We start from the raw sequence: 9,276 nt of genomic DNA on the forward strand, positions 1-9,276 counted from the left end.
TTAGAAAAACTTAGGTACAGTTAATGTAATAATTTTCTTAAGATATTTTTGGCAAGAAAAAAACTGGGATTACTTAAGTATAATTCTGGGACCCATACATTTTAGAAAATTTCATATAACTATCCAGTATAATTCTTTCTTCATATCATTGCCAAACTACATTTTCTAAGAATTTGAGGATATTATCCATGCATTGCCAGATCTTCCTTTTAATATGCCTCTACTTATCTCCTCTCCTCCACACTGCTGTGACACTTCCAAGTTCTTAGGAAACTCACCATCAGACCAGTCCAGTTATATCACTCCTTATTCTTCATTTCCAACAAAACCTACATTAAACTACCCAATTTGTCTATCTGAATATTTGTTTCCTAACTGTGATTTAGTAACAAAAGAATCTGTAGTATCATCCATGCTCTATCAACATCAAAGAATAGATTCAGAGTTTCTTCAACATGCTTCAAACTAACTATTCAAAAAAGATCATTATTTTGATAATTCATTTCAGTCACAATAATGCTTTGTGATTCCTTCACTCTGCCATTTGCAACTTCCTTTTTGCTTCCAGAAATCCCTTTCCTCTACTTCTTGGCCTATCTAACATTACTGTCATTTGAAATTGCCAATAAACTCCTTTCTTTCAATAAAACCATTTTATCTCTCTACAACCTAGTAGTATCTATTCTTCTGTGAGCTTCTGCAATATTTGCAGTATGTACTACCCCTTTTTTGCCTTGTATTTGACTTTTATAATTTCAGTTCCCACATATTAGATAGGTATTTTGAGGACAGAGGTCTCTGTGCTTTTTTTGGAGCTTGGCATATGTTCAATACACTAAGACTGGCATAACTTGTATACTCGAAGTGACAATAATTCTATCACAAGGAGCCCTTAGCTTCTCTGAAAACCTTGATTACATTCTATTTATCCCACAGGTGGATAGAACTCTCCAATTTTAATGTTGTAATTGTCCAACAGGGAACAAAAATTACTTTATTTAGCTTTTACCTATGTTTCATATCTCATATAGTCTCTTATGTAGAAAAAGAATCAGACTTATATGTTCCCAGCCTTCAAACCCTCACTATGATAACTTTGAAGATGGTAACACTTAATGGTTTAGCAAGAGAAAGCTGAGGTGAACCATAGTGTATCACTAGGTTTCTTATCTACAGTCACAATTCTTTTTTTTTTCTTTTTTTTGCTGAGGGCATGCTTACCAAATACTATTTTAAAAGCATGCTTTACTACTGAAATGTGATCTCTTATGAAACAGACTGGAAAGATTCTAAAGAGCAGAAAAGATATGATTTACTCCAAGTTCTTCTTGAGCTGAAACTAACACCTGAGGTATCTCCAAGATAGTGACCTCTACAGGGATATTTATTGCACTCTGATGAAGATGGATGATCTGACAATAAATAAGGAAACTCAGAGCTCAGATATCCTGATGACTCTTGAGTAGCAAATGATGCAGCTCAGCTAGTCTCCCTGTAATATGAGAACAAAGGACAGTGCCTCTGATGAGATTCAGCTCCTTAGCCAGAGTATGCATTGTTTGTGGGGAGAATAGGTTTACCCTTCCAATATTTTAAAACACCTTGGCGTCATTAGTGCAGGGCCATTTAAAGGTCTATAGAATTCCAATAGAAAAATCAATGACCAGTATAATCCAAAGGTGACATTAAAAAAGGCTATGAAGTGCTCAGATAATTCCTGGAGACTTGCTGTGTGATTTCAGTGGGGTATATAATAGAATGATTAAGTAGAATTAAAAACCAACAACAAGACTGTTGCTTTGTTTGTGCATTAAAATTAGGATTATGTTTTTGGTATGCCAAAGATATATTCTAAATTGGATAGAATCATGATGATACAAAATACATCTAAAAATTGGCCAAAATACTGCTTTAGAATTTGATCTTTTTTAATGCACTAATCAGTTTTGTGACATAGATATTTGTATTCTCATTTTACAGATAAGTGCATAATATTCTTGAAAGATTTCAATATTTTGCTCAAGGTCAAAGTGACTAAGGGACAGAGTTAATTCTCAATTAAGACTCAGAGCTCATTCACTACCCTCTCTTTCTTATTCAAAGTTTTGAGAAGTATTAGAGTAAATGAATCCATTCCACATAATTTAGAGGAAAGTGTGCTAAAGTCATTTAACCAGTGAGCACTGTTTTCCATGAAATGCTTTCTGAAAACTCAGGACACTAATGTTCCTCAACTCACACAAGGCAGATTGCTGCATTGGAAAGATGAGAAGTTTGACAGGAATATCACATCTCCCTAAACAGAAGAACTGTCAGGGTCACTGAGTTTAATACAGGACATGTCCAGACATGTGTGTACAAATCAGAGTGTGTGCCTTGGTGTAATGGATTCAAAAGAGGGACAAATATATTTTAGCATCTAAATCAGAATTTCAACATCTAGGCAAAAAGTAACCCTGCAGAAATTATTGGCCAAGTCAACAAATCAGTTTCTAGTCTCACCTAGGATCCTTATCAAATCAAGCAAGATAAATTGTGGGTGATACTTGCTTCTCTTGGTTAGTTGAGTCTAGACCTAATACTATTTGCAGTAGACAATAGCACTTGCTGGAAACCACAACTCTGGATAATTCCTACCAAACAGCCCAGATACTCAGTTGAAAGTTGCTTTTTTCTATTGAAGCCTATAAGTTTTAGGAAACTAAGAAAGTTTTCTGCTTACAATTTAATGTAGTTATTTATTTACATGTAGTTACATTGAAACAGTCATTTACAACATATTTGCATGCTTTAGTAACCAGCTATTACATTTTAATCTTTTTTTAAAAAGATTTATTTATTTATTTAAAAGTCAGAGTTACACAGAGAGAGGAGAGGCAGAGAGAGAGAGAGAGAGAGAGAGAGAGGTCTTCCATCTGATGGTTCACTCTCCAGATGGCCTCAACGGCCGGAGCTGCGCCGATCTAAAGCCAGGAGCCAGGAGCTTCTTCCAGGTCTCCCACGTGGGTGCAGGGGCCCAAGGACTTGGGCCATCTTCTGTATTCCCAGGCCATAGCAGAGAGCTGGATTGGAAGTGGAGCAGCTGGGACTCGAACCATATGGGATGCTGGCGCTTCAGGCCAGGGCGTTAACCTGCTGTGCCACAGCACCAGACCCATTTTAAGCTTTTAACAGTAAAAATAATTGCCATTCCCTCACTTTTGGCCCCATCTCATTTCTGAGTATGGAACAATGTGGAGTGGGAAGAGGATCAGAGGTTAGGATGGGTTTTATGGTGACCATTATTGCTACTTTGAGATAATCATTTCATATTTTGAAATAGCTGCATAACAAATGTCCTTCAAATCAAAATTCCCTTGATCATCAAAGTTTGGCTGGACAGATGTCTGGCCTAGCATTTAAGATAGCAGAGTGAAGGCCGGCGCCGCGGCTCACTAGGCTAATCCTCCGCCTAGCGGCGCCGGCACACCGGGTTCTAGTCCCGGTCGGGGCGCCGGATTCTGTCCCGGTTGCCCCTCTTCCAGGCCAGCCCTCTGCTGTGGCCCGGGAGTGCAGTGGAGGATGGCCCAGGTGCTTGGGCCCTGCACCCCATGGGAGACCAGGAAAAGCACCTGGCTCCTGGCTCCTGCCATCGGATCGGTGCGGTGCGCCGGCCGCAGCGCGCCGGCCGCGGCGGCCATTGGAGGGTGAACCAACGGCAAAGGAAGACCTTTCTCTCTGTCTCTCTCTCTCACTGTCCACTCTGCCTGTCAAAAAAAAAAAAAAAAAAAAAAAAAAAAAAAAAAAAAAGATAGCAGAGTGAAAACACTGGGGTAACTTGGTTCAGTTCCCTACTCTATCTCCTGATTTCAGCTTCCTGCTAGTACAGACCCTGGGAGGGAGCAGTGACGGTTCAAGTAGTTGGGTTCCTGCCACCAACATTGGAGATCCAGATTACATTTCTTTCTACCTTGCCCTCTCCCTAGCTGAGGTTTGGGAGTCATTGTGGGCATCTGGGGAGGGAGTCAGCTGATGCCTGGATAGGAGTGCCCTCTCTCCCAGCCTCTCAAATAATTTTTTGAAAAAGGAATGTCAAATCAATCAAGAAAATTTCACCACCTTTGGGATAATGACTGTATCTTGTTTATTCTGTGTTCCAAGGACCTAGCATGCTGCACCACACTATCTGGGAACAAGAAGGAAAGCTATTGCTGCATCCAGTAAAATCAAACCCTAAGCCTGATACCAGATCACTAGAGTCTTCTCTTGAAGGGGCAATAGAAACCAGTGTCCCCAACTCCAGTCCTCTGATCGACTTTTCCCTTGGGGAGCCCTCACTTTTTCTGCTATCAACACTCTGCTGGCCTCTGGGATCACAACTTCTTGAACTCTTCATTACAATTTTTTGTAGAAAACTGCGAAGAACCTGGATATTTAAAGAAGACTTTCACTGAAACACTTATTAATAATATCAAACTGATAAAAAAAAGAAACCCAGACATAAATTTACAATGACTTGGGAACACCTTCAGCGATTCTTGCTTCTCAGTTCTTAACCTGCTTCTACAATGTAGATGGCATCTTCCTTCACAACCTAGACAGCAACCTCAGCGTAGATTCATCAGAGACATTTCAGTTACCTTTCACAGCTGAAGGCTGCTTCACATGTTTTTAACAGCTGTCAGAAATATTGCTTCATTTCACAAAGACACTGGAAGAGCATAGCATGAACGGCAAGTACTCAGCACATGGGTCAGTCTGGCTCACAAATGTCCTTGGCTTAAACCACAAAAAGCTGCAAGTAGCAACTTAGCTGAAGACAATGAGTTCAACCTGGAGTTCAACTGCTCAGGAATGCTCGCCTCTGGCCTGCCTACAAAAGTATGCCTGAACATCTCCACCTCACTCTATTCTCTCTAACCATTCGTCTTCAGACTCTTGGGGGTGGCTTGTAAAGTTGCTTTAGTAGAAAACAGTAATAAACAACTTATGAGAAGATTTTTCTTTCACCTATAACTATAGTACTTTATCAGAAATAGTGTTCTGCAGTTTATGGTTTTCATAGACCGAGGGTACACAAGTATAAGGTTTTTACAAAAGTTTATAAAATAAACAGTATTTTAACAAACTCTTGTGTATTATTTATTCTTTCATCATATTAAAGTATGTAATTTTAAATTTTTATATTTTGAAAAATTTATTTGAAAGAGAGAGAGAGATTTCATCTGCTGGTTCATTCCCTAAATACTTACAATAGCCAGGCCTGCCAAACAGGAGCACAGAACTCAATCTGAGTCTTCCAAGTGGTTGGCAGGACCCCAACTACTTGAGCCGTCACCTGCTTTCTCCTAGAGTGCACATCAATAGGAAGCTGGAATTAGAAGTGGAGCCAGGATTCAAAACCAGGCCTCCCAATACGGAAAGCAGGCATCCTAGCAGCATCTTAACTGATGCCCCAAGTACCTGCCTCGAAGAGAATGGCCTCAAGTAATTATTGTCCATTGTTCAGTGGCTGTTAGTTTTTTATGTCAATTAATATTTAAAATATATACAATTCAGCTTTTTTAAATAATGAGAATATAAATGTATATATATATAGATGTACACATTTGTATATATACATATATAAACATTATTCATATGAAAAGCCAATATAGTGCCGGCGCCGCAGCTCAATAGGCTAATCCTCCACCTGCGGCGCTGGCATACTGGGTTCTAGTCCCAGTCGGGGCGCTGGATTCTGTCCCGGTCGCTCCTTTTCCTGTCCAGCTCTCCACTGTGGCCCGGGAGTGCAGTGGAGGATGGTCCAAGTGCTTGCGCCCTGCACCCGCGTGGGAGACCAGGAGAAGCACCTGGCTCCTGCCTTCGGATCAGCGTGGTGCGCTGGTCGCAGTGCACCGGCCACAGCAGCCTTTGGAGGGTGAACCAACGGAAAAGGAAGACCTTTCTCTCTGTCTCTCTCTCTCACCGTCTACTCTGCCTGTCAAAAAAAAAAAAAAAAAGAAGAAGAAGAAAGAAAAACCAATATAGTAAGTGTCATCATAGCTATCAAAATGTGCTCTATATCATAACTTCTTTTTATTTCTATTTAGTGATATGTTTGCTATATTTTATTAAAAATAGCTCTTTGAAGTTCAAAATCTCTTTTGGCAAGCTTCTGAGAAAGGACTTGGGGAAGGAAAGAATGAAGTTTTCTGGTAGAGAAATGAGATTTTTTTCAAGGAAGAGAATCGTTGGAGAAAGGTAGCGAATCATTCAGTAACACTGCCAAGGTCAATGTCAACTTCAGTTACCAAGTACATATTTTACAGTAAACACTGACTGTTCAAGTTAACACTGTCGGTGGTGGTTAAATGGAGGTACTAAATTATCCTCTTTCCTGGTTCATTTGGTAGAGATAACAAGAGAGAAGGCTGTGTATGAATCTGGCTCATTCCCCTTTCATCTTGCTCATGTTTTTTGTTTCCTTTCAGTCTTATTCCTGGAAACTAAAAGTCTATAAAACCATATCTGTGAGCTATTGCAAAAAGCCCCAAACTCCCCCTGTTTCTGCCACATTCACTCTTCTGTCACCCACACAAGATTTTCAGTATGAAATTTCCTCCTTGAGTTGTACCCCGCGGGCTCACTCCTGGCCTTTAAGCTCAGAACTACTCTTCTTGGATTGGTTTCAGCTGCCTGTATCAGCAGCAGTAGCTGACCCTGTGCATTCTGGAGGACTTGATAAGCCGTGGCTGACCACACCCATTTCCTGACACAGCTCTGAGGCTAGACTAGCTAAGAAGGCCTCCTTTGTTTATACGACCATTCCATATGGAAGAATTGTTGAAACTGTTGTTTCTTGGGGCCGGCGCTGTGGCACAGCAGATTAACGCCCTGGCCTGAAGTACTGACATCCTATATGGGTGCAGGTTCAAGACTCAGCTGCTCCACTTCTGATCCCACTCTCTGCTATGGCCTCGGAAAGCAATAGAAGATGGCCCAAGTCCTTGGGCCCTGCACCTGCATGGGACACCCAGAAGAAGCTCCTGGCTCCTGGCTTCAGATCAGCGCAGCTCCAGCCGTTGCGGCCAATTGGGGAGTGAACCAGCGGATGGAAGATCAATCCCTCCGTCCCTCCCTCCCTCTCTCCCTCTCTCTCTCTTTCTCTCTGCCTCTCCTCTCTCTGTATAACTCCGATTTTCAAATAAATAAATAAATCTTTTATAAAAAAAAAAAAAGAAACTGTTGTTTCTTTAGAGTTTGCTTTGGATTCGCCATTGGAAGTCTAGGATCACAGTGGTCCCAGTGGTCCAGGTGGGTCTGGAAAGAGGAATGCTGAGCAGGGAGTTATAAGACAAGAGATTGCAGGGAAAGGGGAAGGATGGATACTAGCTATGCTTTTGGTCATTTGTAAATGTCTGTCTTAAGCAGTTTAGGGTCTGGCCATCTCATGTTTCAGGATAACTTGTAGATAATGTTCAACCTATTTGAACAGCCTTAACAGACAGCTTTTTCATTTCTGGATTTCACTGGCTATCTCTCTTCTAGGTCACATCTCTGGGCTTACAGTCACGGGTACTAAAGGCCCCTGAAGTGACAGAGTCCTCTCCTTCATACTCACTTCCTTCTTTACTCCTTTTGTTGAGTTAAAATCTTGTATCTGGGATCCTGGTCTCCAGTTATCTATTGTGTTCTTTGGTAATGAAAAAGTCTTTTTTTTTTTTTAAGATTTATTTATTTACCTGAAAGTCAGAGTTACACAGAGAGAGGAAAAGCAGAGAGAGAGAGGTCTTCCATCCACTGGTTCACTCCCCAGTTGGCCACCACGGCCAGAGCTGTGCCAATCCAAAGCCGGGAGCCAGAGCTTCTTCTGGGTCTCCCACGTGGGTGCAGAGGCCCAAGGACTTGGGCCATCTTCTACTGCTTCCCCAGGCTATAGCAGAGAGATGGATGGGAAGTGGAGCTGCTGGGACTCAAACCAGCACCCATATGAGATGCCGGCACTGCAGGCGGTGGCTTTACCCACTATGCCACAGCACTTGCCCCATGAACGAGTCTTTTAACCCCTGCCCCTGTCATACCAGAATGCTGTAGTCCATACCTACTGATTCTGTTTATACGCTGAGCCCTACTGGGAAACACATTCATGTCAAGATCCCAAAAAATTCACACTCCATCCTGATCAGCAGATTCATTCTGTGTTACTTTAAACAAGGACAATTTTTTGGTTTAAAAATGTCAAAGGCTGGGCCAGTGCTGTGGCATAGCAGATAAAGACACCGCCTGCAATACTGGCATCCCATATGGGTGCCAGATCAAGTCCTGGCTGCTCTAATTCTGATCCAACTTTCTGCTATGGCCTGGGGAAGCAGTAGAAGATGGCTCAAGTCCTTGGGGCCCCACACCTATGTGGGAGACTGGAGGAAGTTCCTGGCTCCTGGCTTCAGATGGGCCATCACAGCCATTTGGGGAGAGAACCAGCAGATAGAAGACTCTCTCTCTCTCTCTCTCCCTCTCTCCCTCTCTCTCTCTTTCGATCGTTCTAGCTCTCTACTTCTGCCTCTCTGTAAATCTGCCTTTCAAATAAATAAATAAATCTTAAAAAACATTGTCAAGGGCCACTAGTTTGGTAGTTGAAAGAATTAGGGTTCCAATAACGGTGGGTATGAGTTCAAATCTAGTGTCAGATTGCAATATAGGATCTTTGGCTTTACAGTGTTGCCCAGAAGAGAAATACTATACCCCCATTTTCTTAATTGTCCATCATTCATCAAATATTTCATTGTCCAATGGGAACACAGAAGGATCAACAGCTTATGAAAAGATTCACAAAGGAAAAAATGCAAATTCTCTGTGTATGTGGATCACAGAAAGATTGATATTTCATGGAAGGAATACATACATAAGAAAGTACAGACAATGGGGAGTTTTTCATCATACATGCATAGAAAAATAGAGAGTAATCAATAATGCTATGTCATTATCGATCTGGGAACACTTGGCTAAAAGAAAATGCTCTTCTGATAAATGTAGCAAAGGAGTCAACCACCACAAATGAGAGATCTGACAAAAGAGCCCCATCTAGTTGTATCCATGTGTCTGAGCAGCTCAGAGGTGAAATGTGGCATGGACATGCTAAGCCAACCCTCCCCCTGAAGTCTACAGGCTCATGCTGTCCCACTTGATCATTCTTTTAACAATAATCTGCCCTCAGCTGCAGGAATGTGTCCCACCTTACAAATAGCTGAAATATTTTACTACCAGCTTCAAGAGAAGTGAAACCTCAGCTCCACGGAGAATCCACAGGAGTGGCAC

General features: G+C 41.6%; 1 long non-coding RNA gene across 3 annotated transcripts in view; it reads left to right on the forward strand.

Annotated features, from left to right (window-relative positions):
- Positions 1–5,044, forward strand: part of LOC127492300 (uncharacterized) — a 76,159-nt gene extending 71,115 nt beyond the window's left edge. For all 3 annotated transcript variants that reach the window (XR_007921499.2, XR_011379196.1, XR_007921500.2), the window contains one exon: positions 4,141–5,044. This is a non-coding gene — a long non-coding RNA (uncharacterized lncRNA). The remainder of the gene's footprint in view (positions 1–4,140) is intronic.
- Positions 5,045–9,276: the final 4,232 nt, after the last annotated feature.

The sequence above is a fragment of the Oryctolagus cuniculus genome, chromosome 10 (assembly GCF_964237555.1).
Source record: "Oryctolagus cuniculus chromosome 10, mOryCun1.1, whole genome shotgun sequence".
Classification (NCBI taxonomy): Eukaryota; Metazoa; Chordata; class Mammalia; order Lagomorpha; family Leporidae; genus Oryctolagus; species Oryctolagus cuniculus.